Genomic DNA, 20,050 nt, shown 5'->3' on the forward strand with positions numbered 1-20,050 from the left:
CAACGTCAGCTGTGCTGCCTGGGTCTGATGAGACATAGTCCAAATCGCCTAGTTGGCCCCAGGTTGGGGAAGGCTGCCCAACATCTACACTGAAATCACAGTCAGGAAGCATGTGCTGTGGAAGTTTAGTTGTGTACAATCATGACATGGACATGGACTGCCTTCAAGTCGATTCCGACTTATGGCGACCCTATGAAGAGGGTTTTCATGGTAAGCGGAATTCAGAGGGGGTTTACCATTGCCTTCCTCTGAGGCTGAGAGGCAGTGACTGGCCCAAGGTCACCCAGTGAGCTTCATGGCTGTGTGGGGATTCGAACCCTGGTCTCCAAGGTCATAGTCCAACACCTTAACCACTACACCACATTGGCTCTCTATGTGTACAATCATAACCACTGTTTTCTAGTCATGCGCTGTTTGCACCACATCCTAATAATGAAGCATCACTCCTAATTAATGACAATGACTTGGTTCCAAAATGGCTGTGCCTAAACAAAAGGGTTCTTCCTGAGCAAAAGAGCTCTTCCATTTGCAAGACAATTCCTGCTGTCTCCTTCCCTGGCTGCAGCCTCCTCTACTGCATCAGATGCCATTCAGGGATGTTCTTTGACCCCGCCACTCCTCCTGAGGAGCAGATTTGAGGGGAGTGCAGAGTGTTACATTGGGACAAAGGAATGACTCATTCTATGAAAATAAGTCCATTTCTAGGCTCCATCCCCATATGCTGACATAAAAGAGAGGCCGTCTTTATTCCCCAAAAAATTACTTCTGTCTTGCAGTGAGGTTTGTAATTTTCATTGTTAACAGATATCAAAATACTCCCAAAGATTTTGTATGCTTTTTGTGTTTTACCTTTTGTTTGGAAATCTCCTCCTCCTCCTGAGATTTCCTACTACTACTTCTTGTCGCTGCTGGTGGTTGATATCCTCCATTAATGTTATTACAGGCCAAAACTGAACAAAGTGTTTTCGTTGTTATATTGGTGCATTTCTTCTTAGTGTTCAGCTGGCAAGGAAGTTTATGGGAACAAAGGAGAAATCCAGAACGCAACAGAAGAGCAAAATGTAGAGTAAAAATGTTGGGACAAAGGGAAGGAACATAACAGGCACCTTTTTTTGCATGTATCCCCAGGGAACTGCTTCTCATACACATGTTTTCAGGTGTTTCTTGGTGTCAGATCTTTGATCAAGGTTTGCAAAGAGTGTGCCTCCCGATGGCACATTCTGATTGCTATCAAATACCTTCAAAGTATGAGAGGCTCACACCTACATCATCATTTCTTCTCTTTAGGCCTTTAACTATTGAAGAAACAAAGGAAATTAAATAATAAAAACTGAATTAAAATAACCCTGAGATTTCCACTTTGAATCTTCCCTCATTTTGCCTAAGTAATGCAGCCCATATGGTATTTCACTCAACCTAGCATAAGAATCTCAGTCTCTTTATAATACTTGGCAATAGCTTCAACCCGAGTTGCCTTATGATATGAATTTAGGTTCATTATAGCATCACTTTCAATTCAACCCGCTCCTTTGAATTATGCCGGCTAGATGAAGATGGCATATCTACTAAGTTCCCTTGCTGAGGCAGAGCACAAAGGGAACATAGGAAGCTGCCTTATACCCAGTCAGACCATTGGTCCATTTAGCTGAGGGGCAGCCAATTAAGTGCCCTCCAGATTCTGTCAGAGTACAACTCCCATCAGCCTTGGCTTAGCATGGCAATGGTCAAGGATAACAGGAGATGAACTCCAACAACATCTGGAAGGCATCATGATGGCCATCCATGTTTAGGGATGTCATGGAATTCCGATGGAAAAGGAAACAGACATTGCTGCTGTTTGTGGCTGTGGTGAGGAGTGGAAATCAGTCAAGCAAATATGATCAGTATTCACTCACATGGCTGTTGGTTTTTTAAGTCTGAAAAGAATATGCAATTACAGACCTTTCTTACATTGTTTTGATGTTTTCTTTACATTGAAATTAATGTTAAGTTATGTAAGTTACATAAACAGTTGCATTGCTTACATTCAGTAGTGGACAGCAAGATAAATAATACAGGCGAAAGAAGTGCTGGTTAGAATGGAAATGGAATGGAAATTGCTGCCTACTTGCACTCTATCCTTGATCTAGCTCCTTACTCTCTATACTGACTGGCAGCAGCTATCCAGAGTCTCAGATAAAGAGGCCTTGCCAGCTCTACTTGAAGATACCAGGGACTGAATCCAAGACCTAAGTTATGGTTTCCCTCCTACAATTTTAAAGTTACACTAGCATAATGGATTTTTGCTATGCTATTTCACCAGTGTTATTATCTTATGCTGGTACATGTCACTCTAAAAGGAGGGGGATGGGTGGAGTTGGGGCACATTTAGGGAGGAGCAGTGCCTACTCAGAATCCAATGCTTGCTCATATGTTGGTTCCACCCCAGATGCTGGCATAACAACATGCCTGCAAAAGTAGTGGTGTATATTAAAACACTCCCACTAAAGACAGTGGTAGGGATGGACAAGAAATGTTGTTCAGTTTGCATTTCAAGCTGAATCTATCAAGCTCGCAATTTCTGAAACAATATGAGAACTAAAACATAGTCATCCTTCAAAGTTGGCACTTAATTGAAGTTTGCAATGTAGCTTGCCAGCCAAACAATGTTTACAAAAATGCATGTGCTGGGGGGAAATGTGCGGAACCATGAATATATGAGTGAAAATAACATATAGAAATGCATTACATAACAAGAATTTGCTTGCAAAATGTATACATTAGCCAAAACTGCCTACAAAAATGTGTTTATTAGGAGAAAGTCACACTAAAATGCTGGAGAATTTTCATGAGGGTTTTTTTTTTATATATAAAGCAGATTGCCCCAGAATTGTAGAGAACAATATTTAAGATTGGAAAAATGAGAAAATGAGGAAAGTGAAACTGAGAGATCTTTCCATCCCTAGCCAGAGGTCACTGCCATGTGACTGCCTCCTTCCCCACTTCCCCTTCATGATTATAGACCATACACATGTGGAATGGGTATCAGAACATCACTGCTGCCCCTGATGTTGTGCAGCACCCGAGCTCCATCTTCCACATATTCTATGTTGAAGTCTCAATACAGGAACCCTATGTGTCTATTGCTGTACACGCCTAGGTTTCCATCTGACCTCAATGTCTGTGGGATTAGGCTTCCAGATTGTGTGGGAACCTATGTGCACCAGAGAGCCATACAACACTGGGGGTGGGGACCACTGCCTCTTCTACACATGGAGCCATCTTCACATTGATAATGAAAATGGTTAACTATGGAGCATACCACTAGTATTATCTAAGCTGGAATCAGGGACTTTTATACAAAGCAATGTATTTCAGTTCTGTCAGTAAGAAAAGATTAAATAAAAAATGAAGTCTTCCCAATTTGCAATAAATTGACTCCAGAATGTGCTGTTCACCTATTTTCCATATGTCCCTCTTCTTCCCACTCATACTGTATAGGCATATTTGCACTTAAAAATAACTTTGTTGCATGGACAAATGTGGTTTCCACATGGATGAAGAAAAGACTTCCAACATCTAAACAACATTAATTCCACATGTACTACAGAACAGAATACACCAATGGGGAGAAAGTCCTTGTGGACTGAGACCTGCTTAACATCTTGTACCCCTTTACTAAATGAAGTCAATATCCTTACATTTTATAAAAGTGGAAACCTGTGCCAAGTGATACTGAGTAATTTGTCCAAGACCACACAAGGATTCAGGAGCATAATAGAGGCCAGCATGCAAGCACTTCATCTATTTTTGGTACCATGGAGAAAATGAAGCCTTTAAATTCAGATTGTCAATTAACAAGAAGGATGCGCTGACAATATCAAGTCAAGAGACAAATGCGTTGTTTGAATCTTCAAACATAAATGCAGAACATAAAGAAAATGAAAAGTACTGTATATTCTTTTAACATTGTAATCCAACAACTCTTTTCTAAACGGATTTCACCTGGAGTCATGGGCATGGCTCAGCTAAATCAGCTTTTCCCTAACATTTTCTGCTGTGCAGAAACACACCATTGTTTTATTGGCAATTTTTCTGTACTCGTTATGAAAACATTTCACATTAATTTACATTGTACTTATTTGCCCTCAGTTATGCACCACATTGTCAAGCCACAGTAGCTATATAGTAGCAATAGCAAAACTCTCACCTGTGAGGTTAATTAGGCCCACTAGGCCTCCTCATTTGGCCTGCGAGGCCATTTTAACCAATCCATGCTCACCTCCCATCTGACATGGAGGACAGGGCTATCAATGGCTACTAGCCATGATGGCTGTGCTCTGCCACCCTAGTCAGAGGCAGCATGCTTCTGAAAACCAGTTGCCGGAAGCCTCAGGAGGGGAGAGTGTTCTTGCACTCGGGTCCTGCTTGCGGGCTTCCCCCAGGCACCTGGTTGGCCACTGTGAGAACAGGATGCTGGACTAGATGGGCCACTGGCCTGATCCAGCAGGCTCTTCTTATGTTCTTATGTTCTTATGACATCATATATGACCTCAGGTGTGGGGAAGGTAAAGAAACGGATCAGCCAAAATGGGGGTTGCTGGCACCACTGATCAGCTGATCGGTGGAGCTTGCAAAGTCAAAGTCAGATGCACAACCTCTGCAAGTGCCAACAATCAACTGATCGTTGACACTTTGCAGGTTGTGCCTTTGCTGGCATGGTTTAATTTCAGAAGCAACGGGCTACCTGATGATTGTGACATCAGGTGACTAAAAGGTGGGTGATCTTGGGCACTTCTAGACCCTTGCTATTTTTGGGTGGGATTCAATCACATGTTAGCAAATTCAGGATGCAAAATAACAGTTGACTGAGAGGTCTTGTACAACCAAAGTGGATTTTTTGCAATAAGGAAAGTGATGGGAAAATGCACTGGAATGTGTTGGATTACACTTGCTTAACACAATGTTGTTTAACCTCCCCTCAAACAAATCTGGATGAATGCTCACTAAATAGCCAACATCATTTAGTCTCCTTGGAAACAAATCAGGATGAATGCTCAATAAACAGGTCATCTGGAAGTGCCCACTATCAATGGAAAATCCAAGCCCTCCAGGGCCTGGCAAAAGCAGGTATCATCACTTGGGGGCCCATTCAGGAGGAAGCTTTCCCATGTAAAACTGGTTGGAGAAAGTCCCTTCATGACCATTTCAACACAGAGAGAACAAACCTATGTGCTGGTACGGCACCACAATATCTGTCGGAACGCCTCTCCCGATATGAACCGACCCGTACACTACGGTCTACTACGAAGGCCCTCCTCCGGGTTCCGACTCATAGGGAAGCCCGGAGAGTGGTGACAAGATCTAGGGCCTTCTCAGTGGTGGCCCCTGAACTATGGAATGGTCTCCCCGAGGAGGTGCGCCTGGCGCCGACACTATCATCTTTTCAGCGCCAGGTTAAAACCTTTCTCTTCTCTGAGGCATTTTAATTCCTGTTAATTCTAAATTATTATATTTTGATTTTAGACTGTACAGTTTTGTGTACAGTTTTGTGTTATTTTTATTGTATTTTTAATGTTCACCGCCCAGAGAGCTGTTGCTAGTCGGGCGGTATATAAGCTTAAATAAATAAATAAATAAATAAATAAATAAATAAGCCCGCTATCCTGTGCACACTACCTTGGGAATAAGACTGACTAAATCCTTTGAGAGTAAGCATGCATAGGAGCACTCTGTAATATAACAGCTTCTAGTTGTAAATGTAATGAAGAGTTGTGGTGTTTTTAGATAATAAGGTGATTCCCCCCCCCGAACTGATAAAAGCCCAGAAATACTACTATGTTCAAACGACACCAGGGTGCTGAAATAATTTGCATTATTACCTTCTGCTTTTCGTACTAGTTTTAATATTAGACATTCTTCTCAGGGAGAGGGCAGGAAAGGTCTGTTGCTATGGGGTGTGGGCTGGGGTTGTTTGTTTCATTTGTGACAAAATTTCAGTATCATTTAAAAATGAAATAGGAGATATATATGCTTCTGGCAGAGCTTGGAAAAGTTACTTTTTGAACTACAACTCCCATCAGCCCAATCCAGTGGCCATGCTGGCTGGGGCTGATGGGAGTTGTAGTTCAAAAAAAGTAACTTTTCCAAGCTCTGTATCTGGACCAAGACTCTCCCTGAACTCTTAGGGAGGCTGCAATTACACCCTATCAAGGATTACTGGATTAGATGGCTCAGTGGTCTGATACAGTACAGCAATTCCTCAGGTGTTTTGTCCATAAAGGTGTTTTGCCAAATGAAACCCCCCTTTGGTATATAGGCTGTTCCAATTGCTCTCTGTTCTGGATTCTTTCCAAGTGTTGCACTGTGTCTGGAATTTCAGCCTATAGCCTTTCACTCCTTTCCACTTCTTAATGAACTTTCTTTTTTATAAAATGTTCACATTTTGCTATGACATGGTGCTAACACAATGTGCTGCAGATAGACAAAAATATCAAAGAGAGCCTAGAATCTTTTGTTGTTTAAAAACATTTGAAGTCCAGTCTAAACTCCGCTGATAGCTGAAAGCTTTCTTTTTTTCTGTGTATGTGTGATTGTTGGAGCAGATAGGGTTGTGTGTGTGTTTTTAAAAAAAATCCAAACTACTTATCCTAATCAGAAGTTGGAGGAGAAGAATGTTAAATAAACTATTTGATTCAGATTCCTTTTTTTCTGGATGTTTACCCGGCTGTTGACAAAAGCCAGATAAGGTTTAATGACTTGGTGGGGTGACTTGAAATGGAAGTGGGGGGGGACAGGGACGATGCCTTACATTTGCTTTTGTTAGAGAGGAACAAAAGCAACAAATGTTGACAGGCCTCCTCTTGATACCCAGTTTGATTAACAAAATTTACCACATACCTTGTCAGAAGTCCAGGTTTCCCATGTTCAAATGTATAAACATATCTAACAAATTGAGATAAGACTTACATGTCTCGCAGAGAATTTGAGGGACTCCTGTGTTGTCCAGAGGATATACATCTGTCTTCCAAAGTAACTAAGGATGTAATCGCAGCCTCCACCCCCAGCTTGGCAGGGCTTTATAAAGTGACAGGGACACTGTTGCATCTGCAGCCCTGCTGCTCACAGCAGCTGGGATGGAAGGGGGGGCAGGCAGATTGTTGCACCACTCTGGAGCTGCCACAATGATTGAGCCTGATTCAGACCCAATGCTGTCATGCGACAGTAAGGGGACTAACTTGGGATCCAACTGATTCGGGGCCAGCTCAATCCCACCTCCTCCCAGCCCCCAGAAAGCCCTGTTTGTGCACTTCCTGCTGGCAAATATCCCACTGGTGGCACTTCTGGCCACCCACACAGCAGGCGGAACGGGGAGCTTTGTGCCAGCAGAGTGACACCAGCATCACTCCACGGGTGGCGGCAAGCAGAAGACTGGTGGAAGTCAGCAGGACTGGGTGGAGGGACACCTCTGCCTAATCCAACTCCATCCCAACCAAACATAAAGGGGGAGGCTGGATTGTTCTATAAGTCAGCCAGCAGTGTGATGTGGTGGCTAAAAAGGCTAATGCAATTCCAAGCAATAATAGAATAGCAGACTACAAGACCAAGTTCTGAGATGAAAAGTTGAAGAAGTTGAGTATGTTTAGCCTGGAGAAGATATGATTAAGAGGTGATCTTAATCTTATCTAAAGTCTGCCATGTAGATGATAGAGCAAATTTGCTCTGCGTTGCTTCAGGGGAATCATACCAATGGATTCAAATTACACGCGCGCGCACACACAAACAAACAATTTAGATTCAATGTTACAAAGAACTTCCTGTTATAAGATGTTAATCAGACTAATTAATCAGATTAACGAGCTATTAATCAGAAACAGACTGATGTGGAAGAAAGTGGACTCTCCTTTGTTAGAGGTATTTAAGCAAGGCAGAGTGGCCATCTATCAGTAGGAATGGAAAGATCTGTCAGTTTTAGTTCTCTCAGTTTCTCATTTTTCACATCTTAAATTCAGTTCTCCACTTTCTTCCTGAAAATTCTTCAGCATTTTAGTGCATATTTCTCCTAATAAACACATTTTTGTATGCAGTTTTGACTAATGCACATATTTTTGCAGGAAGGTTCTCCTAATATAATGCATTTGTGTGTGTTATTTTCTCTAATATATTCATTTTATGCATATTTACTCTAATTTATGCATTTTTGTAAGCATTCTTTGGTAGGAGAACTGCATTGCAAAATTCGAGTAAGTGTGAATTCTGAAGGATGGCTGTGTTTCGCTTCTCATGTTGTTTCAGAAAGTGTGAACTTGATATATTCAGCTTTAAACATGAATTGGATCCAATTTCTCCCCCATCCCTACCTATCGGGGATGCTGTAGAAGCAAATTCCCTGCATGGGAAGGGGCTTTGGACTAGATGTTCTTTTAGGTACCTTCCAGTTCTATGACTCTATGATGTGTAAGACTAAGGGTGTCAAAAGAGGCAAGAGAGTTCTCTCTATTCTGCTAGTTCAGACTGCCACATTTGATTACAGGAGCACTTCCTTCTTCACAATTTTTTGGGGAAAAAGCCCTCCTTGATCATTGCTACCTTAGAACTATTGTTTTGCATTGTTTTGTTTAAATTTTAGGAAAGTCCAATATACAAAAGTTCATCTAGTTATCGATAGGAAAAATAGAAAAGTAATATACAGTGCAATATAAATATACCAAAGCAACTTTCAATTAAATTGATGAAAGATAACAATCCAGCTCTTACAGTTCATTCTACAATAATGGCAAACAACAATAATGACCATGGTATCCTTCTGAGCTGACTTGCTGAGATGGGTATTGGCGGCATTGTTTTACAGTGGTTCTGTTCCTATCTCCAAGGCCATTTTCAGAGAATAGCACTGGGTGATTGTCTTTTAGTCCCCTGGCAGTTGTGCTGCAGGATACCATCTTGTCCCCCATGCTGTTTAATATCTACATGAAGCACTTGAGAGCAATCATCAGAAGATTTGGGGCAAGGTGTCAGCAGTACACTGATGATACCCAGCTCTATTTCTCTGTAACATCTGAATCAGGAGAGGCCCTGGACCAGTGCCTGGACTCGGTGGTGGGCTGGATGAAGTTTGAATCCTAGCAAGATGGAGGCACTGTGGGTTGGTGGTTCCCAAGTTTGGATAATTGGTCCATTGCCCACTTCAGATGGGGTTGTACTGTCTCTGAAAGAACATGTTTGTAGTCTGGGGGTGCTCCTGCATCCATCTTTGTCACTTGAGGTCCAGGTGACCTCAGTGGCTAGGAATGCCTTTTAACAGGTTTGGCTGGTAAGACAGCTGTGGCCATTTCTGGACTGGGATAGCCTGACCGCTGTTGTCCATGCATTGATAAACTCCAGGCTGGATTCCTGTAATGCATTCTATGTGGGGCTGCCCTTGAGATTGGTCTGGAAGCCGCAACTGGTACAAAATTCAGTGGCGCAACTGCTCACTAGGGCAGGGTATTGTCAACTTGTTACCCCACTGCTGAAAAAATTGCATTGGCTGCCCATTAGCTACCGGGCCAAGTTCAAGGTTCTAGTTTTGGTATACAAAGCTCTATGCAGCTTGGGACCAGAATACCTGAAAAATCATCTTACCCCTTATATACCTTGTCAATCACTGTGCTCTGCAGGTGAGGGCCTCCTGCAGACACCATCTTATCCGGAAGTCCATTCCTCACAACACAGGAAGCGTACCTTTAGTGTAGTAGCATCTACCCCTTGGAATTCACTCCCCTTAAATATTAGACAGGCACCATTTCTGTTATCTTTCTGGCACCTATTGAAGACTGTTTTTTTCCAGCAAGCCTTTTAAGTAGGGACCTTATCCCAGTCTGTGTCTGTGCTGGAATTACTTTTAAAGATTTTTTAAAAGTTTTTTTAAAAGATGTTTTTAAAGATGTTTTGTTTTAATGTGTTCTAAAGTATTTTGTTTTTAAGTGCTTTTAGTGTTTTTGTTTGCTGCCCTGGGCTCCTTTGAGGAGGAAGGACGGGTTATAAATTTAATAAATAAATAAATAAATAAATGTACAGATTCTTGACAGTTAGTGTTTACAAGGGCAACAAAGAAAACTAATTAAAAATAAATAAATTTGTCTACTTATATTTCTTTACTGCTCCTCAAAGTAAACTCAGTTTATGGTGCAATCCTATGTATGGCTTACTCAGAAGGAAGTCCCATGGAGTTCAATAGGAATTAGTCTCAGGTGTGTGTAAGGAATTGAACCTTCAGAGAACAGAGCTATGTACTGTATGCTACAGGCTTGTATAATGATTTACTATCATTATTCTATTTTATATTTTTATCCTTATGGCAGTATACATGAGGGAGCCCCACTTGATCATCACAACAACCCCGTGAGGCACTTAAGCACCTTTAGGAAATCATAGCAAACAACCGTGATATTCACAATACAGGAAAATGCTATGTGAAAACAGCAAATTTCCAAAACATGTAATTAAACACGTTGAAAAAGAAGTGAGCTTGCTTTGGTATCAAGCATATATGGTGACCACAAGGCAATCCTCTGTTTGAAGGGCTGTCCAGTCGAAGTCACTAAGAAGGGAGAGTAGGGGATTTTGCCCATCAACAGCACCTGAGCAGCAGATAGCAGAGTAGGCATATGGGTCATCTGCTCACAATATTGTTCCCCACTATGGTGAGATGCACTGAATTTCCATTTAAAATATATCATTTCTAAAGTTGCATTTATGCATATAAATTTCCACATGCACATTTTGTGCAAATCTATGTTCTCTTTTGACTTTTTTTGGTGCTGAATTTCTTCTTTTTTAAAAAGGATTCATAAGTGCCCACCCTATCAGGGAATTTGAGTTTTTGAAACAGGCACACTTCAGAGTTTTCCTGGTGTGCGAGCTCTTACAGCCTATTTTTTGGCCACACACATGCAGCCCAGTTCTTACACAGCTCTCCCCATATGCAAGCACAAGAACAGCGCTCCCCATGCACAGGTAGGAATGGAGAAGAAATTTGATTTTGTTTTCATTTTAATGAGAAACTACCTAATTCACACTTCTTGAACGTGGACTGAAACACAATTACCCTTTGGAATTCACACTTCTCTGAATTTTGTAATGTAGTTCTACAACCAAATAATGTGTACAGAAATGTATATGTTAAGGGAAATTGTTTGCAAATATGTTATGTTATGGTTTATTTCTAGGCCGCCTTTTGGCCAAAAAGCCCCCCAAGGCTTACACACAAATAGAAAAACACAAATACAAAATACAAATCAAAACAATACAATTTACAAAAATTCAATCCAACAAAATCCTAACATGTCTAAAAAAGCAACAACAGCTAAAAACCAAAAGCACTCACCTTCCTGATAAAGGACAGTCCCCAGAAAAATGTCACTAAGAGAAGGGGTGAGGGGGCAAAGCAGGTGGGATAGCCCCTTGATGGTCCCAGCACACCCCTGCAGTAGTCTATATACAATATGTATATACAAACTATATGCAAAAATGTGTACAGTATATTAGGAGAAATTCACAGTAAAATGCTGATGAATTTTCATGAATATTTTTTTAAATTGCTAATTGCTGCAGAAATAAGGAGAAATTGATTTAAGATTAGAAGAATGAGAAACTGAGAGAAGCCAAAACTGACAGATTCATTGACAGGGAAAACTCATTGGCCTACTTCACACATCACGCTAAGTCAAACCATGGCTTAACATGAACATGGAAACTTGCAGTTTCCAGGAGAGGAGACTGTGACCACTTTGCTCCTCCCTGGTTGTTCTGCTGGTATGCTACACTGACCTAAGCCATGTTTCCCCAATCTGAGCTCATGAATTAGCTCTCCAAGACAAACCATGAGCTGCAAACCAAAGGGCAAATCTTGATTACAGCTCATGGTTTGTCTGAGAGAGCTCAATCATGACCACAGGCTCAGATGACCTGCTAAGCCAAACCATGGCTTAGCTCAGTGCAGCAGCAAAATGGTGGGGCAAGAGCAAAATGGCTGTGATCTCTCTGGAAGCCTAGATGCTCACACATTCATGATAAGTCACGGTTTCGCTCAGCATGATGTGCGAACTAGGCCAGAATGTGGATTGGTTCTTAACATTCACTTTTTTTTTATGTGTCACCTATCTTGACCGATGATCAAATTCTACAGTCAGCCCATAAACTATTATGGCAGGAATCCAAAGACTCCACATGAAGGAACATTCTCACAGATTACTAGAGTCAAAGAAACATGTTCCCTGTTTTTTTCTTCTTTTAATCTTAATATTTCAGAGAGGTCCTGTTGTAATGGTTCCATATTGGTTTATTTTATCTGCAAACAACTGCATCACACTATCTTAAGTTTTGGTTTATTTGTATTTTAGCTTTTGATTAGGCCTTTCCCCCCATTTTGGCATTTAGCTGACATACAGAAAGGATAGAGAGGATATCCTGGCATATTTCCAGGTACATGTAGTCTGATTGGGAAGTAGATATACGTTTGCAAGGTGTAAGCACCAATATGGGGAGAAGATGGGGCTACTGAGGACAAGAGGCTCTTTTATCATGTTAGCAAGGCTGTAATTCAGCTGCAGCTTCTCCTTGTTCTCTTGTATTTATCCCCTGTAGGATGTGAATAGGAAAAACAGCCAAGCAACATCATTTTCACTGTCATTTTGGCAGGGAGTGGTCTCTAATAACCAAAATTGTAAGTAAATCCAAAAGAAAACGAATACATCAGGGATGCTGTTGGACTCCAACTCCCAACAACCCCAGCCAGCATAGCTAATGGTCAGAAATGAGTCCAGTGATAGCTGAAGAGCTGACAGATTCCTCAGCCCTTGAATGCACAGTGAGAATCAAATTATTTAAAACAGCAATCAAAGTTCAGAAAGAGCCTGAGATTGTCTATGGATGAATGAATCTCAACCCAATGAGAATCTTGGCTTTCATGGGTCTCTCCCTTCCCCATTCTGCTGTAAAACCAGCAACACATGATCCACAATCTACAATATTTATTTGAACATATATCCTTGATGCTGTAATAGCCAATCCCATTCTTTCTAAAGATCGATTAGTTGTATGTGTGTGTGTTTCAGGAACATACTGCTCTAAACTAATGTGGTACATTCTGCTTCCATCTATGACATGGCAGAAGTCTTGATCTTAACCTATAGTAGTAATGTAAATTATGCTTTCAGGCATCATGATGAAAGAGGCCAAGACCTGTACTGGGTTGGAATTTCTTGCTGGTAAGTAATGTCTGAACAGGCCTAAGGAATGCTTAAAAGCAGAGGTGAGGACTCTATGGTCCTCCATATATTGGCCAACTCCAGCTCTTGTTACCTGACTTCTGGCCATGCTGGTGGAGACTGATGGTAGTGCAACAACATCTGGAGGATCACAATTTCCCCACACCTTCTTAAAATGCTACTTTAATATCAGAGAACACCTTGAGCAATCAAGAGATATGCATTTATCTCACCTCATGAAAATGTATTTGTTTCAGAATCTTTTACAGAAAATTAATTTGATCCAGTGTTGGTCATTTCTTCTGTGCTTCATGATTTTATAGTTTTGTTTTAATTATTTCATTGTACACCACCTTGATACTTTTATGAGTTGGTAATTCACAAATATTCTTACAAATAAACAAACAAAATATATGTCCAGGAGAATATGTGCATACATAGCATGATAAGACTATGAAGAGCCCTGCTGGATCAGGCCAAAGACCCATCTAGTCCAACATTCTGTTCTCACAGTGGCCAATCAGTACCTAAGTGCAACAGTGCTCTCCTCATCTACGATTACCAGCAATGGGTATTCTGAGGCATATTGCCTCTAGCAGTGGAGGTATAACATAGCCATTGTGGTTAGTAGTGGTTGCCTTATCCTCCATGAATTTGTCTAATCCTCTTTTAAAGCCATCCAAGTTGGTGGCCATCACTGCCTCTTGTGGGACTGAATTCCATAGTTTAACTGTGTATTGTGTGAAGAAGTATTTTCTTTTGTTTGCCCTGAATTTTCCAACATTCAGCAAAATGGGATGTTCCGGAGTTCTAGGATTATGACAGAGAGAGGAACATCTCTCCCTGTCTACTTCCTCCAGACCATGCATTATTTTATACACCTCTCTCATGTCCCCTCTTACTCACCTTTTCTCTAAACTAAAAAGCCTCAAATGTTGTAACCTTTCCTCAAAGGGGAGTTGCTCCATCCCACTGACCATTTTGGCTGCCCTTTCTGAACCTTTTCCAGCTCTACAATATCCTTTTGCCTTTTTCACAGCTGCTGCATGCTGGGTCAACATCTTTATCAAGCTATCCACTATGGTCCAAGATCTTGTTCCTGGCTAGCTGCTGCCAGTTCAGACTCTATTCGTGTATATGTGAAATAGGATTTTTTTTGCCCCATTGTGCATCTCTTTTCACTTGCTCCCATTGAATTGCGTTTGTCATTTTACTGCCCATTCACCTGTTTTTGAGAGATCCTTTTGGAGCTGTTTGCAATCCCTTTTTGTTTTAACCACATGAACAATTTGATATCATCAGAAAACTTGGCTACCTCATTGCTCTCCCCTAATTTTAGCTCATTTATGAACAAATTAAAAACACAGGTCCCAATACCAATTTTGGGGGGACTCCACTTTGGTGGAATCTTTGATGAGGTATCTTGTCGAAAGCTTTTTGAGAGTCCAAGTACACTGCATCTATCCCAGGTTCAATCTTTGGCATCTCCAGGTATGACTGAGAGAGACTCTCTGCCTGAAATCCTGGAGAGCCACTGCCAATCAGTGTAGACATTACTAAGCTAGATGGACCAATGGTCTGACTCAGTATAAGGCAGCTTCCTAGATTCCTACATTCTGGTTATAATAAACAATGCACACATAAAGGTGGTAAGCCTTAAGGTGTTTATAACATAAGGCCATGCCACTTGTCTGATGAACCATTAAATTAGGGTATTACCCCTAAAGCTTCCTACTTTGCCCCTCCAAGTATGATTTAGGATCATTCTTTTATTATTATTTTTAATAATCCTTGCTTTTCTAGACAATGAAATATGCTTTAATTGAAGCAGTGTGTGTGTGTGTGGTCTAGACTTGGGCTTGGTAGAACAAAACTTTAAGAATTGTGCCAAACTGTATAACTGTTTTGGTGGTCTGATGATATGGATTGCTTCTATTTTCTAGTTTCATCATAACAACTACTTTCCTTTAGCATTTCAAACCTGGCAGTTATTACTGTTTATAATCGAACTGCCCATGAAACAAGATTGATCAACGTATTTGGCACAAATTCACAAATGAGTGAATTAATAGAGTTAATACTGTGAGTGGAATTTATTTGTCCAAAGAAAACCCTTTCTCTCTGACTAGTCAGAGGTCCCTACAATTGCATGAACTTCTCAATCACCACCACAAGCCTCAAAGTCAATTCTGTGGACAGCCTGTTTCCCTTAAATGCTACGTTAGGCTTGATTTCATGTGTCTTTCATAGCTTACGCCATTTGTGCAGTGGAGCCAAATGCTTGACAACAGCTCTTCAGAAGAAATTAATAGGATAATGTGCCTGAGGGTAATGATGCAAAAATCATGGCTTTTCTGGTCCCACATAATGGTTCATTTTCTGTATGTTTACCTACCCTGAATTCAAAGGAAGCACAATGTTCATGTGCCTAATGATCTCTTCAGTGCTTGCCATTATTTTCATAAATACTCCAGCTATTATTTTCAAAAAATGTTCTGGGCAGCTTATGGCTCATAACAAGGAATCATACATCGTTGACTCCACTAAAAGTGTTTCTATGTGGGCAGTGCTCAATGGGGCATGGAATTATGTTTACATTATGCTTCCAGCAATTACAAGGAACATCTTCACACCAGCACCAGTCACTGCCACTAGTGATCTGCAGTGTTATTATGGAGAAGCCACGTGACTGCCTCACATATTAAGCACAAGACAGATGTTATGTCCTGCCATGTGAAGTGCTGTCATTCAGAAGAGCTGTTCAGCTACCTCAATATAGGTGCCATAACAGACAAATTGTTCCCAAGGGCAGTCCCCAAAACCTCTGCTCTCTTGACTAGATTCTAGATTTGGTGTTTTCACAAGACAAGCTAGAACTTGTTGGAAACAGATACACACTAGAAATTGTGAACAAACTCTTACACTGGCATCATTGAGTTGTCTGGCTATCCATGAGAGTGGAAAAGTGCACTCTATCATTTTGTTACAGATGTATATATTGTACAGTTAGGAGATACACTGGTTTTGCAAAACTAGGTATTGTTTTTGATTGGGTGCTACAGGGAAGGTTGTGTTCCTGGTATGAGGCTTGATATGTGGCATTTAAATATATATATATATATTTATAAGCTGCCTTTCTGGATCAAACCCATGCAAGATGGCAACTTCTGACATATTAGAAATATCTCATTTTTGTTTGTTTGTTTCTGATCAAAATATGTCCCATATTATTTCATTATCATTAAAGTTGAAAATGAAATAACATACAGGAAGGACATCCTGAAAAGTGGGAACTGTTCAGAATTAGCTATCCTTTTTGTTGTTGTTGTTGGTGGTGTGCCTAGACCATCAGGGCAGATATGGGTATGAGGTAGGGTGACAACTGAGAACACAGATTTGCATAAATATATATATATATATTTATATATATGAACGTAATTGTGATTAACCAAACAGAGGTTTTTATTATATTAACAAAATGTTTCAGCTTCCGCCTTCATCAGCTGCCAACATACAAATGCTGTTACCAAGGTGGCAGTTATAGAGCTTTGAGGATGGAATGCTCAGAGGCGCTTCATTTGCAGAAGCTAAGTAGTGGTGGTACTGTCCTCCAGGTTCAGGCCATGTGGTGCCAATGTGTCCAGAGAGTAAATCCAAAAGTTCTCCCTTTTGGTCAATGCTGCTGGATCTGCTGGCATCTCTATCGCTGTAATGGAAAAGTCCAACAGGCTGTGACCCTCGATGTTAAAATGCTTTGCAACTGGTTGCTCCACTTTTTTGGTCAAAATTGCTGACTTGTGGTTCCTGAAGCGCGTGCGTAGGTCAGTTGTGGTCTTTCCTACATATTGGATATGACATCCTGGTCTTTTGCACTCGATGATGTAAACTATATTGCAGTACTACACATTGGCACCACATGGCCTGAACCTGGAGGACAGTACCACCACTACTTAGCTTCTGCAAATGAAGCCCCTCTGTGCTTTCCATCCTCAAAGCTCTATAACTGCCACCTTGGTAACAGCATTTGTATGTTGGCAGCTGATGAAGGCGGAAGCTGAAACGTTTTGTTAATATAATAAAAACCTCTGTTTGGTTAATCACAATTACGTTTATATATATATTTTAGGTGATTAACAGAATCCTTATAGGGATCCAGAGCAAGCTTGAGTGAAGTTCTGTTTGTTGCTTTTGTACCTAACACTTTCTAAACTGTCTATATCTATATCTATATATCTATATATCTATATATCTATATATCTATATATATCTATATATCTATATCTATCTATCTATCTATATATATAGATATGTATACATGCAGCTTTAGAAAAAAATAATATAATTTAAATAGAAATACAACACTTCTTACCATAGTAGGGAAGATTGTGGTCAGTTGACCTGCTGGCTCAGCCTACTGCCTGAATACTAACTATTGATGGGCAACTTCCAGGCTCTACTTGCTCTTCCTTCTTATGGTTCTGCATCTTGAACCCAGACAGCCCTTTGCATAAAGAACTCCTTTAAATAGAGGACTGTCATCTGTAAAGTAGGACACATGGCCACTCAAATGAGGTCTTATAAGCAGCAATTTATGACTACACATGAGAATGGAACAAGGATACCCTATGTTTAACCTTGAGAACAGAAGCCTGAGGGGAGATATGACAGCGCTCTCCAAGTACTTGAAAGCAGAGCTTAGAAAAGTTACTTTTTTGAACTACAACTCCCATCAGCCCAATCCAGTGGCCATGCTGGCTGGGGCTGATGGGAGTTGTAGTTCAAAAAAAGGTTTCCAGACAGAGGAGGTCCAGAATCTCTTCTCGATCATCCCAGAGTGCAGGACACAGAATAATGGGCTCAAGTTGCAGGAAGCCAGATTTTGACAGAATAACAGGAAAAACTCCCTAACTGTTAGAGCGGTATGACAATGGAACCAATGACCTAGGGGTAATTACCTAGGGGTGATGGGCTCTGCAACACTGGAGGCATTCAAGGGGCAGCTGGACAGCCTTCTGTCAGGTATGCTTTAAGCTGGATTCCTGCACTGAGCAGGGGGTTGAACTCTATGATTCTCTGATTATCTTGGAATTCCTGAAGAGAAAGTGGGATGGTATCCAGGTATTGGGAGGAAGCAGAAGAACAAGTGTTTTTTAAGGGAAAACACTAACAATCTTATACTGTTATGCCTGGATGGAGCAGGCAGATCACATCCATGTTTTGGCTAGGTGTCTCTGCAGTCTTAGGAAAGGTCACTTTTCAAGCAACCCTATTTATCCCTGGCTGAGAAAAGCTTTCTCTATTGAATAACACGGTCCTCTATCTTCTCAGTTGTTTATTTTTACATCCTTGCAATCAACAAGTAAAGGATGATTAAGTAAGAAGTAGTTTCCACTCTTGTTCTATTTAGTTCAGTTTGAAAAATATTCTGGCATGCTAAGTGAGTCCTAGTGATCTGGCAAAGGATCTGGGTTCTCCTTACTTCCTCTAATAAGACTGGTGAGCCAGGAAAATATGATGCATTTTCTTTCCTCCTGTTAGTCTTTAGAGATTTCTTTTTCTTCCACTACAGTCATTCAAATATTGCATTTGTATGCATTTTTTAAAATGATCTGTAATTCTTAACTTCCTGCCTGAGTTAAAAGGTCCATCGCCTCCTCCCCACTTTATGTGACCAGAAGGTCATGAAGAGGTTGTTGACTAACACAGTTCCTTCCAGTAAACCTTGTTCTTACCATCTGAAACCATTTAAACTCACACTGTTTTTTAAAAAAATAGGCAGGAGTTCAAAAATGTAGGTACTGCCACACTAAAGGATTGATTTCTTAGAAGAGCAGAACAAGTACTATGTGGAACCCATAACATGGAAAGCACACCTTGAACTTGGCCTGGTAGCAAATTGGCAACCAGTGCAGATTTCAGAGCAGAGGTATTATGTACTGATAGGGTCTCACTCATGTCAGCAATCATGCCGCAGCATTCTACATTAACTGCAGCCCCCGGGTCATGGGGATTTCTGTGACTTTGACTGACTGGCTGCCAGGATTTTTTTTAGTTTTGGTTAGGAACCCTGACTGGTTGTGGGATGCTGAGTTTTCTGTCTTACTCATAGGAATCTTGTTGTGGTTGGTATAGTATTGCATGTAGGAAATCATAACTGTCTTTTCTTTTTCTACTTGCATTTCATTTACCTCTCATCTTACTCCCTTACATCCATAGAAGCAACAACAGTAGCAGGGCCAGCACCAGAGGGCAGCCAGAGCCCCTGAAGGTGGGTAGGTAGCACTCCCTTCCACGATCTGTGGCAGCAGTGGCTCCTGGCCCTGCTGTGGATCACGAGAGGGAGCTGCCAGACACCCCTCCTACTGCTGCACAAGCACCACTTACCTCCCCTTGATGTAAATGCTGGTTGCACTGCAGACGCAAGCCTGCCATCAACCAAGATGGCAGCCAAAGTTTCCCTAAGTGGCTGATTCCCCTTCTGCTATCTTGGTTGATGGCAGGGATGTGAACGTGTAGCACACATGCATGCCATCAACCAAGATAGTGGCGGAGGCACGAGCCCCTTAGGGAATCCTCGGCCGCCATCTTAGTTGATGGCAGGCTTGAGCCTGCAGCACCACCAGCATTTAAGTCAAGGGAGAGGTAGGTGGGCCAGGCAGGCGGGTGTTGCGGGCCTGCATGGCAGTAGGGGGGTGCCTGGGAGCTCCCTCTCCATGATCCACAGCAGGGTCAGGAGCTGATGCTGCCGCAGATCGCAGAAGGTAGGTAGATAGGTGGGGTGTGTGTGTGAGGGTGCTGGTGCCCAGGGCAGGCTTGTGCCT

The 20,050-nt window shown here is 41.4% G+C and overlaps 1 long non-coding RNA gene across 3 annotated transcripts in view; it reads right to left on the minus strand.

Annotated features, from left to right (window-relative positions):
• The window catches only part of LOC133365316 (uncharacterized), a 156,153-nt gene that overhangs the window by 11,831 nt on the left and 124,272 nt on the right, over nucleotides 1–20,050 (minus strand). Inside the window, exon 6 of one of the 3 annotated variants that reach the window (XR_009758169.1) lies at nucleotides 883–1,295. The exons of the other annotated variants lie outside the window; for them this stretch is intronic. This is a non-coding gene — a long non-coding RNA (uncharacterized LOC133365316). Of the gene's footprint in view, nucleotides 1–882; nucleotides 1,296–20,050 lie in introns of those variants that run through there. 3 annotated transcript variants of the gene reach the window in all.

This window comes from Rhineura floridana, chromosome 10 (genome assembly GCF_030035675.1).
Source record: "Rhineura floridana isolate rRhiFlo1 chromosome 10, rRhiFlo1.hap2, whole genome shotgun sequence".
NCBI lineage: Eukaryota > Metazoa > Chordata > Lepidosauria > Squamata > Rhineuridae > Rhineura > Rhineura floridana.